Here is a 10,944-nt window from a genome sequence, read left to right as displayed (position 1 = left end):
TGTCTGAGAGGGACTGAGCGTTCTTCAGACAGCACTGACTGCCATGATTTGCTTCAAACATCTGCCCAAAATCGAGCAGCCTTTCAGTATGGGATGAGATGAATAATGTCTCCTCCTGCCTGTGCTAGGCAGAAGCTGAGTTGTTTAATTAACTCAGACAGGCACTCTCTGTGCTTTGGGCTGGGATGATGTGGCTGCTCAAAACACTTGTTTATTTTTAGACTGCTGCTTTATTCTAATGTTTATTATTTATAGAAACTAAGTTAAAGCAAAACTTAGTTTTCTTCTTCATTTATAAAAAAATCCCTTTTTACCTGGTCCTTTTACCTCCTCCCAAGGGGAGAGTATGGATCATAGACAGTATGAAATTTCTGAGACAAGAATTCACTTCATCTAAAAGCAAAATTTTTTCAGGAATAAATTTAACAGCCACAAAGCTGCATCTCAGAGATCTGGAGTTTGAGAACAATACTTCCAATCAGCTTAATTATATGCTACCAAAATACAGACTTCTTATGAAGGCATCTTGCAACCTTTTCTGGGTAATGATACTTTGGAGTAACCTTTCAAACATATTGACTGCATTATAAAGAAGGAGAAAAAAAACCCCAGCACCAAGGAAAGAATTTAAAAAATCACTAAAAAATAGAAATTAATTCCTTTAAAGCAGAACTAATTCTGTACATTTATTCAGAGTTAAATGCTTATACCCAAATACTCATTTTGGCAAAGTAGCTTTAATTACTAGGTTAATTTTTGAGTAATTTTATAGAAAAATATAGAACTCCTGTCTGTCTCAGATTCAAAATTTATGTTAAAAGGAAAAGGCGTTTCAACAAAGCTTCTCTGTATCACTGTTTTAATTCAGTAAAGTTATCTTAGAAATTAAAATGTTCCTTTATATCCTTCGAATAGTTTTATTCAAATGGAAGGAGAAATCCATTTTAATATGTCATAGCTGGAAGCAGAGATGAAATGGCAAGACAAATAATTCTCATATGTGTATCTGTTCCCTTCAGCTTTCTGCATGAAATAAAGAAAAGCTGAAAAACTGCAAAACAAAATAGTGACTTATAAAATCAATGTGGTAGCTCACCTGGTCGTACATCACCTTTTTAATCAGAAAAAGATCTTTGCAGTCCATCCTTCTCCCTACATCCCAGAATACCAGCTTATTTAAGACTACATTCATCCTCTTCCCCAGAGTACTTTAAACATGAAGAAAAGCAGCATTTTTGTGAATTTTATTCTCCTTGGTTTTTTGCATTTTCTGAGCCCCTGTTGACTTAAAGCTGGCTCAGGATTTCTCAGAGGTGTGTGCAAAAATCAGTTCTGACCCCTCTGCAGGCAGGCAGCGTTTGGCAGAGAGGGCAGCTGCTCCCAGAGGTGCATCCATGCAGCTCCCCCAGTGCAGCCCCTCTACTGCAGCAGCAGCAGCAGCAGCTGGTCCCAGCTTGGCTCTCCTCAGCTCTGCTGTGGATAAAATGGGCAACAGGGATGTGGCTCTTTCATCCTTCCCTACCCCAAACAATCTTTTTGCCCTCTGCAGCTGCCAGCTTTGCCCCTGCCTACAGCCAGTTTTGATTTGCCTAAATTCTGCCTGTATTTATCGCCAGTTAATGTCCAGAGTCAAAGAGGATCACACTCGGCTTTGGCTGAAGTCTCTGTGTTACACTGAGGTCCACAGCCCTGCACTGCTGAATTCCAAAGTTATCCAAGGCTGTGAGATCCCCCTCACTGCAGGGAATGTTCTCCCATCCCCACAAATGTGAGTTCCTAGGGAAAAAACCCAAAAAACAAAACAAAAAAAAGGGATTATTTAGTATGAGCTACACCTCTGTGTTCGCCCCTGTCTCCCTTTGGAAAGCAGGTCTCTTGGGATCAAGTGCTGTATAACGTAAGGATTGATTAGGGGTTTGGAAATTCTTGCTGGAAGCTGTGTCAGGCTCACCTGGCATTACTATACCACATATATCATTACAGGATGGGTCAAGACTCTCATCTCTTCAACCAACAGCTTCTTCTGAAGTTTCAGAACCATCCTCCAGATGCCTTTTTGCACATCAGTAATTTCTCTTCAGTGTATCTTAAAGAGAACCTTTTGTTTTCTAATTTATAAGCAGAGCTGTCCTTGGTCCCCAGTGCATGGGAAGACAAAGTGCCATTCCCAGCACAGTCAGTGACCACCTTCCATGGTTCCCAAACAGCTCCTCATCAGAGCATAACATCTGTGTGCCCTGCACAGTGCAAGGAGGCTGCAGCAGAGTGCCCAGGGCATTGCAGAGCAGCAAAAAGCAGAGCTGCTGCACAGAGATCCACACTCTGCATGGCAAAAGCCACAATTTTTTTGTTTGTTTTTGTCCACCTGCTCAATTAGCCTAATTTATCCTAATTCTTCCTCTCACATTCTACACGTGTCCTTCAGCCTTCTGCAGTCATTATAATTTCTCTAGGTGTGTGTAGCCTTTACATGTCCTATACAGATTTCTACTCTCTATACAAATCAGAGATATGAATTCTTCCTTCCCCACTTGCTTTAACAGAAATCTCCATTTGTTTTGTGAAAGGCGTGGAAAACTTGTTGCTCAACCTTGGTTTATTGTGAATGTTTCCTTTCCCTGTGCCACTTTTGCAGCACAAAAAATCAGATTCAAGACCAGAGCCATTGATGTGAAAATAAGATTTCAGTCAGTTTTGCCATTTCAAATTTGATATTTTCTTCTTTTGTAAATGGTGTGTCTGATTCCCTAACTTCCTTGCTGAACAATTGCTCACTGGGATATTTATTTTTTTCCATTTTTTGTGGTTTTAACAGTTCTGACGTTGGCAGAGTAGTGACTGTGTGAGAGCATGACACTGTGTAGCTGAGAATACTTTAGGAAAAATTAAAGTTACAATGGAACCTAATATACTACATTGATATCACAGGAGGCATAGTTTGGCTCTAAATAAATGTCCACTGTTGCCAAAAGAAATCCAGTTACTCTCTGTCTCTACACACTGGAATATTTTCTACAACTACTATATTTACTTTATGCTAATAAATGCTGTTGTCAAGGAAACAGCCCCTTTTCCCACTAATCAAGCTGTGTTTAAAAAGCAGTAACTTGCAGAGATTATAGTAGTCAGAAACTTGTCTTTGTGCATAGGAGACCCTTTCTTCCTCAGGCCATCTTATTTGACGCTCAGGTGAAGTACCTGGCCTCTTAAAGAATTCATCAGGATTTGTCTTTTTCCCCAGGGAAATATTTAAACCATCTTTTTTTTTTCCAGTGGAAAAATTTTAATTTATCTCTTGCTAAATATCTAGCTTGATTAAACCATTCTTTGGTATGCAGGCAGCAGAGTTCTTTCTGCAAAACCTGGGTGGCTGGACTGATGACTTTCCCATCTCAAAGGCATGTAACATGTACTCTGACTTCTGTGGGTTCTTTAACAGGCAGAAGGAAACTCAAAAATCTCTAGGAACCTTCCTTGAGAATAAAAAAATCTGAGAATGATAAATAAGAGGAAGACATTTTCTTAGCTGCTGAGGTGGCCAAGCTCGCCTCCCTGCTTTTGTTTTCCTCGTGGCTAGCTCATAGATTTCATTGTTTAACTAAATATTATTATTAATAATGTTAATATTATTGTTATCATCCAAGGGTTCTTTAGCTGGGGTGACTGACTGTACTCCCCAAGGGGACCCTCAGGGGCTCATTCAAGCCTAGAAGTTCTGTAGAAACCTGGGCAGCCAAAATGATGTTCAGCAGGGAGCAAACTGAACACTTGTGACAATCTGGCTCTAATTGGAGCTGACAATGTTTATTTTGTGGAAGGAAACACCAAATGACAAGGGTGGTTCCATTTGTACCTCACTGAAGTCAGATCTTCCTCCTAGGACTGTGTTTGCCCTGTGTGTTAAAATCCAATTCTTCTTCCATTCATTCTCTTTGTGGACAGAGCAGCTGTCAGGAATAAGGAAATAGTTTAGGCATGAAATGTTAAAATTCTTTATCTTAGTCTCTGTTTTCTAAACCCCTTTTACATTTGTTTTACAGTCAGTTCTTATGAATATTCATAGTAAGAAAGAATACTCACATTGCTGCTTGTATAGGCATGCAAAACCATTTCTAGGAAGAGATTAATTCTTATTGACTTTCATCTGTGTTTTCAGTCCTTAAATTAGGCAAAAAAAAAAGATTAAATTAATTTAAATAAACGACATGGAGAGAACATAATACATAATTGGATTAGTTCTCAGTTTTAGAAGATTCTGATAAATCCAGAGTTTCCTCTCTCTTTTTTAAAGGTCTGTAGGCTTACTTCATATTCAAGGTGAACTGAGGGAAAGTAAGGTTTTAAGTTCTAGTGGTTTAGATACATGTAGAGCAGGTATGTCACTTTTAGGCATGGGAGGATACATTTGCGAAGAATCTGGTGAGCCTTTGTCGTGTTCTGAATAGATCTGATGAATTCAGAGACTTATACTGCTAAATTTTAATAATGTAAAAAAGGGAAGATGAGATAATTGTGACAGCCAGGATTTCTAACATTAAATCTGGAACGAATGTGACAGTCAGAAAGACCTGGAATTCCATTTTCCTAGACAAAATCAGCTGCTGACACTACAGCTGCAGAAGCATAGAGCCTGGGTTTGACTCAGAAGTCACTGAAATAATAATTTTGTGTAGGACAGAGAGGATGAGCTCCCAGCTGGGAACAGCCAGACCTGGGCCATTCCCACCTCTTGAGCAGCTCCCTCTGAGGGTTCTGCTGCAGCAAAGCTGCCCTGTTAATATGAGTTGCTGTGCCTTTGCCCAAAAATAACCCTGTGCTCACTCCACTTGTTCCTAATGCAGCCATTAAACTTTGTCTTAGCAGAATTAGGCAGCCTTTAGCAGGCAGTTGGATAATTAACAGCAAATCCTTTATGTGCCACCACAGCAGGACTATCAAGGACACAGAAGTAGACTAAACATGCTAATTTTTAATGGACTTCTCTGTGTGTTCAAGCCTCACAGGGCCTGGGTGAATGATTCCACTTGTGAAAAGTACAATAAAAGTATTGCTGTGCTGTCGGTGTTAGTAAGATTTATGCAGATTTTAATGTGCAAAATTCTGGCTCGAGTCTGGGCAGCAGTTCAGGAGAGTTTAAATCAGGGCAAAGCTTGCAGCCAGGTCCAGAGCAGAGTAACTAACATCACATCCTACCCTCAAACCTGCTGACAAGGAGGCAATATATGCCCATAATATTCTGCAACTCTTGCAATGTGCTGCCACATTAATACAGTGGCTGTTACTAAAATAGTATTTCAATGAACATTATCATCAGATAAAATGCCTCTGTATTGGTTTGAAGCTTAAAAACACAGGCTTATGAAAAAAAAAAGTATTTTAATTTTTTTTTAAACAGCCACACTTTTATGTACGTATATAAAAAATTTCAGCTCATTCAAATGCCTCATGACACACCAAAGTTGTTTTCTCTCGTGCTCTGATAACACTGCTAGGTTAACACAGCAGACATGTACTGTGGAAATTAGAACCTTTTTATACTATGTTAGAAACTAAAGTGGCTCCCTGCTGTTGACAGAGGCAAAATCCCTGTACTCAGTATTCAGATTTTTCCATAAGGTACCTCCAGGTTATTTAGTATTTCTCTACAGTTCATTTCCTTCACTTACCCATGCAGCAGGAGATTTGCCTCTCATTCTCAAGGAAAGAGAAAATAAGATTAAATAAATATTTACATTTAATATTTGGGGATATTTCATATTTTACTTGCTCATTATATGTTTGTACTTTTGGTTTTACCCTTAACGTCAGATTTCCAGTTTCCCAAGGAGTGTCTTCATGTTAGTTGTAATTCACTTGGCACTAATATATATTATGTAGGTCATAGCATGTAAGTTTTCATTATACCCCTGTAACTGAGTTTATTTCTTACTGGATTTTATGTGGATTTGACAGTTTTGATCAATTAATTCTAGTTTGCATGTAACACATCCAAGTTCACTTAAAGTCTGTCAGAAAAAAGCAAATGTTAAGTATTGCATGCCATATGAAAAGCGGAAAAAAAAGCTCCACAAACCAATATTTAGATAAAGCTTCAGGCAAAGCAGTGGCCCCTCACCCTTCTATTGCTCTTTAATGATAAAGAGAACACAGATTTTGTTGGACACAGAAAAAAAAAATAAAAGGCAAAATTTAGAATGCACAGTTTGTCCCATAGTGAAACGCTCTTTCAGTATCTGTCTTTGTTGAATGAAACCCTGAAAACAGTGACAAAAATCTGCTCCTCTGTGAAGCTGACTGTGTTGTTGAAGAGGATTTCACAGTGAGGTGAAGCAGTGGAGGACCATCAAACCCTCAGAGGTATAACCTGGTTATACCCAGGGAGTGGAGAGAGATGAATGTTTTCCCCAGCAGTGACCATCAGTCATTTTCCCTTTGCCAATCCCTGCACGGGTGGGATCACAGCTCTAGATAGCTCCATTGTGCCTTAGGGATTACCTGGAATGGTCAAAATTGGGATGAAATTGGCTGTCATCCCCAGAAGATGCTGGTTGACATATTTGAGCCTTTTGAGCAGGATTCACCATTGCTTATATTTTTATTGACAAGTTCCCAGTGAAAAATTTGTCTTTAGTTGAAAAGCACTGAGTCTGCAGAGTCAGGACTGATATATGGCTGCAGGATTTAGACCTGAAGAAGAAAATTTAAATCCTTTAATATATGTAGCTTGGCTGCAATGAAAGACCTTAAAACACTTGGGGATGGACACACAGCATCAAAATATGGCAGAGATCAAAATATATATATATATATTTTCTGGAATAGTGTACTGATACTGCTTTTAGTTTCCTAAAAGGGGTATTGCTCATTCATTCACTTGTGGAATAATTGTGTTACTTGGAGCATCCTCAGAACTTTTTGAACAATTTCTTATTATGGACTTGGAAGTGCTCAAGTGCTTTTGACGGATAATTGTGTTTTAAAATTTAAATACTCTTATGATGAATTTTTGAGGCAGGTGGTGGTTTGATTAAATTTTTAAGAGCTCTGATTATGCAAAAAATGTGAAAAGTATTGCATTCATTTGTAAGTGATTTCTCAATAAAATTTAAACACTATTTTCTTTGAAAAGAATGCATTGGGACTTTAAGAGTAACTTCCATTTTCTTTTTAAAAATTTTGATGTGTTTATACGTCTGTTTACAACTATATCTCTCTACGACTAATATCTGAAAATCATTTTTGTCTGAACACAGGGTTTTGGAAACCTTGAAGGTGTTTTGTGTTTGGTTGGTGTTGTAGCATTATATTTTTATGGTATGCTGTTTTGTTGTTGTTTTTCTTTGGCAACATGAATGATTTAATTATCCAGATTCTCTAAATCTGTAGTAAGCTTAATGTTATTCAGACAGTATGGCAGAGCAAGAAACTCATATACTCAAATATCAGCAAACCTGATTAAATGTAAATCATCATAAATTTAAATATCTCAGTGGAAAGATGTAGTGAAAGAAATGCATCCCAAACAGCTGTTTCATATGGAGTACTGAGGAGTCAACATCACCAAGCCCCAAAATTACCCTGGCACTATGTAAAGCTTGAATCAAGTTATTGCTCTGATGATAAGCTGTGATAAATACACACCAGACATTATATTCCTAATTTTTTCTCTGTTCTTGTGGGATTTGCCTTGTTGCAAACAATTTAGAGATGATGTTTATATAAAATAATCAAAGATCTGAGGTGGGAGGCAAGTGGAGGGGATTCATGAGCCATTTAAGGGTTCAAAGACCAGTCAGAGCTCATATTTTGTAGATCTTTTTACCGTAAATGAAAAAAAAAAAAAAAAAAAGAAAAAAAACCAAAAAAAGATACATTAAAAATTTATTTCCTCCCATTGCTTTACTGATAAAATAGAGAACACATTGTCACCTGGAGCTGATCACTCCAGAGGGGGCCTCTGAAGCAACTACCTTTTCACAGTGTGAGAACCCAGGTTTCTTGACACAGTGAAGAATTAGGAGATTCACAGGCAGGGACCCCATGGCTGAGAGATCAAAAGATTTTTTGATGTAGGAATATCCTTGAGTCAACCAAATTTTTCCAGGCCCATAAAAATCCCTGTGGAGGGTTAGGAAAGCAGTCCCACTGCCCAATGGTGTTGAGAGTCCTCAGTGATGTGCTCCTGTCACAAAGACACTGTGGTTGTGTTCAAAGATCCCAGGATGAGGGAAGAGATGAGAACCTTGACTCCATGTTTCAGAAGGCTGATTTATTATATTAAGATATTATATTCTATTAAAATGCTGTACTAAACCTATACTAAAAAGAATAAAGAGAAAGGATCCATCAGAAACCTGGAAAGGGAAGTAAAGGAATGGAATTATAAAAAAAGCTGGTGACTCCCAGAGAGTCTGAGACAGCTGACTGTGAGTGGCCATTAATTAGAAACAACCAACGTGGACCAATCAAAGATGCACCTGTTGCATTGCACAGAAGCGGATAATTATTGTTTTTCTTTTCCTCTGAGGTTTTTCAGCTTCTCAGGAAAAAAAATCCTGGAAAAGGGATTTTTAAGAAAATGACATGGTGACAACACACTAACTCTGGGACAAAATGCTGGCCTCTTTCTTAAACACATCTGTCTCTCTAATATGAATGTCATTGCAAATGCAGCAGAGAAAATACACCAGTTATGAAACCAACCACATGTTCATGGAGTTTCTGGATGAAACAGCAAAGGAATTTTCTCTGTGAGGGTTGCTAAGAGACTGCTTTCATGTCTATGTACTTAGGGCACTCAGACCTGGATGAATGAAGCTCAGGTTCCAGCACTGCCTGAGTTGAAAGAGATGATAAATTGCTGACCCAGAACTGCATAAAGTGGGTTTCTGGGCCTGAACCTCCAGCACTGTGATGAGTGCACTGGTGTGGTACACAGTGCTGAGTGAGATAACGGCCATGTGATTTGCATTTCTAGTCTGTTTTGGTTATGCATTTTTTGCTGTTCATCTTGATGTCTCCACTGAGCACATGATTCAAGCTGGTGGATGGGTTAATGAGATCCTAGAAACAGCTACAGGGAGTTGTATGGCCTTATTTGTGCACAGGATGAGTTCCATTCTGTACATCCTGGTAAATGTTATTCATAAGGGTGTCAGATATCCCAGAAATCCACATTACTTGAAAGCCAATACAGTGCCAAGAGAAGAGTCAGAGAAAAGAGCAACACAATTTGTTGCTGGGGATGCAAGAAAGGAAGCAACATAAAAACAAAACAAAGCCTACAAAACCTTTGCGCTGACAATGGCTATACTCTTATTCTAAGACAACTGCAAAGCATTGAGATGAAATTGCCAAAGATCAGAAGAATCCCAAAACATGGACCAAAAAAAAAAAAAAATGGCTGTCACAGCACACTATTGATATTAGGAACCAGAATAAACAGGAAGTGGTAATAGGAAGTGAAAAGACATACAAGCACTTCCTATGAATGACAAAATGTCCTGGATAACTCTGTTAGAAGAAAACTTAAGAAAAAAACCTTTTATTTTCTGTTAACCACTCTTGTATCATGAAAACTTAGCCTTCCTCTCTTTTTCATTTCCCCCCCCCCACCTTCAACCCATATGTTTTCTGTAGAATATGAAGTGCTAAGCCTCTTGCCAAAATATTTTACACTGCAGTACAAAATACATTTATATTTATGAAACCTCATCAGTACAGATATATTATTCACACAGATATTTAACATACCCACAGAAAAGCAGATTAAAAGGACTCTGGGTTGGAAAATAATCCACCCAGACACTATGGAATGGAGAAGACTGGTTTTGTTCAGCAACCAGAGATTGGCACCTTCACATTTTTTGCATTAGAAGGTAGAATTTTATCATAAAATTGAATGGTATTTTTTTCATAACATGGTTCTATGGTTCTGACTAATTCAGGACTGAATATCACAGAATGGTTTGAGACTGAAGGGACCTTTAAAAGTTATCTAGTCCCACCCCTCTGCTACAGGCAGGGATCTCTTTCAGTAGAACAGTTTGCTCCAAGTCCTCTCCAATGTGAGACATCCTGGGATGGGGCATGAACAATTTTCTGTAAAGTCTATTCCAGTGTCTCACCACCCTCAGAATAAAGAATTGCTTCCTTCGGTCAAATCCAAATTTTCCTCTTCTAAGTTTAAAATAGATATCACTTGTCCTATTACTAGAGGCCCTTGTAAAAAGTCCCTCTCCACCTTTTCAATCCTTATTAAGCATAAAAACACTGCTCTGAGGTGTACCCAGAGCCTTCTGTTGTCACTCTTTAAGACCAAACTCAAAAACTCAGTCTCTCAAACTTCACAAGACAGGTGCCCCAGCCCTCAGACCATCTCTGTGGATCTGCTCAAACAAGGAGATGTCTTTCTGCTCTTGGAGGCTCCAGAGCTGGACACAGTAATGCAGGTGGACTCCCACAAGAGCAGTTTATGTCCAGTTTTCATCCACCTCTACCCCCAGGTCCTTCTTGGCAGGGCTGCTCTCAATCCCCTCATCAGGGGAATCCCACTCAGTGATGCTGGGGACTGTCCCCTCACTCTGGCCCTGACCTTGCCAGTGGAACTTGTTGAGTTTCTTCAGGGACCAATTCTCGACACCTGCAATGAAAATTACTTGCTGCAGTCTTACAATAGCCTACTAAGTTTTTAAATTATTTTTTAAACTTGATAACAGATGTATCACTGCTTTATTTACTGGTTGCTGTTCAAAGCCTGTTTTCCAAACAGAATTGTTCATTTCTAGAGCTATATGTAAGGCTATCATTAGAACATGAGTTTTGGTTTTTTTTTGAGAAATGTTGTACTAAAGAAGCTTCTGCATGTGTAGAATTTTTATTGATAAGTTTGAATCAATTCCAATGTGGGGCTTTTTTCAGTTCACTGAAAAAGCCACTAACAGC

The 10,944-nt window shown here is 38.7% G+C and overlaps 1 long non-coding RNA gene across 1 annotated transcript; it reads right to left on the bottom strand.

The window, feature by feature from the left end:
• Positions 1-1,187: 1,187 nt before the first annotated feature.
• LOC120509365 lies at positions 1,188-6,664 on the bottom strand. The gene is made up of 4 exons (XR_005629240.1): positions 6,496-6,664; positions 4,081-4,158; positions 3,854-3,947; positions 1,188-1,776 (listed from the first exon to the last, which is right to left on the bottom strand). It is a non-coding gene; the product is annotated as an uncharacterized LOC120509365 (long non-coding RNA).
• Positions 6,665-10,944: the final 4,280 nt, after the last annotated feature.

Source organism: Passer montanus, unplaced genomic scaffold, assembly GCF_014805655.1.
Source record: "Passer montanus isolate IOZ18808 unplaced genomic scaffold, ASM1480565v1 scaffold51, whole genome shotgun sequence".
NCBI lineage: Eukaryota > Metazoa > Chordata > Aves > Passeriformes > Passeridae > Passer > Passer montanus.
Note: the sequence above shows the minus strand (reverse complement) of the source record. Positions and strands in the feature narration are given on the sequence as shown.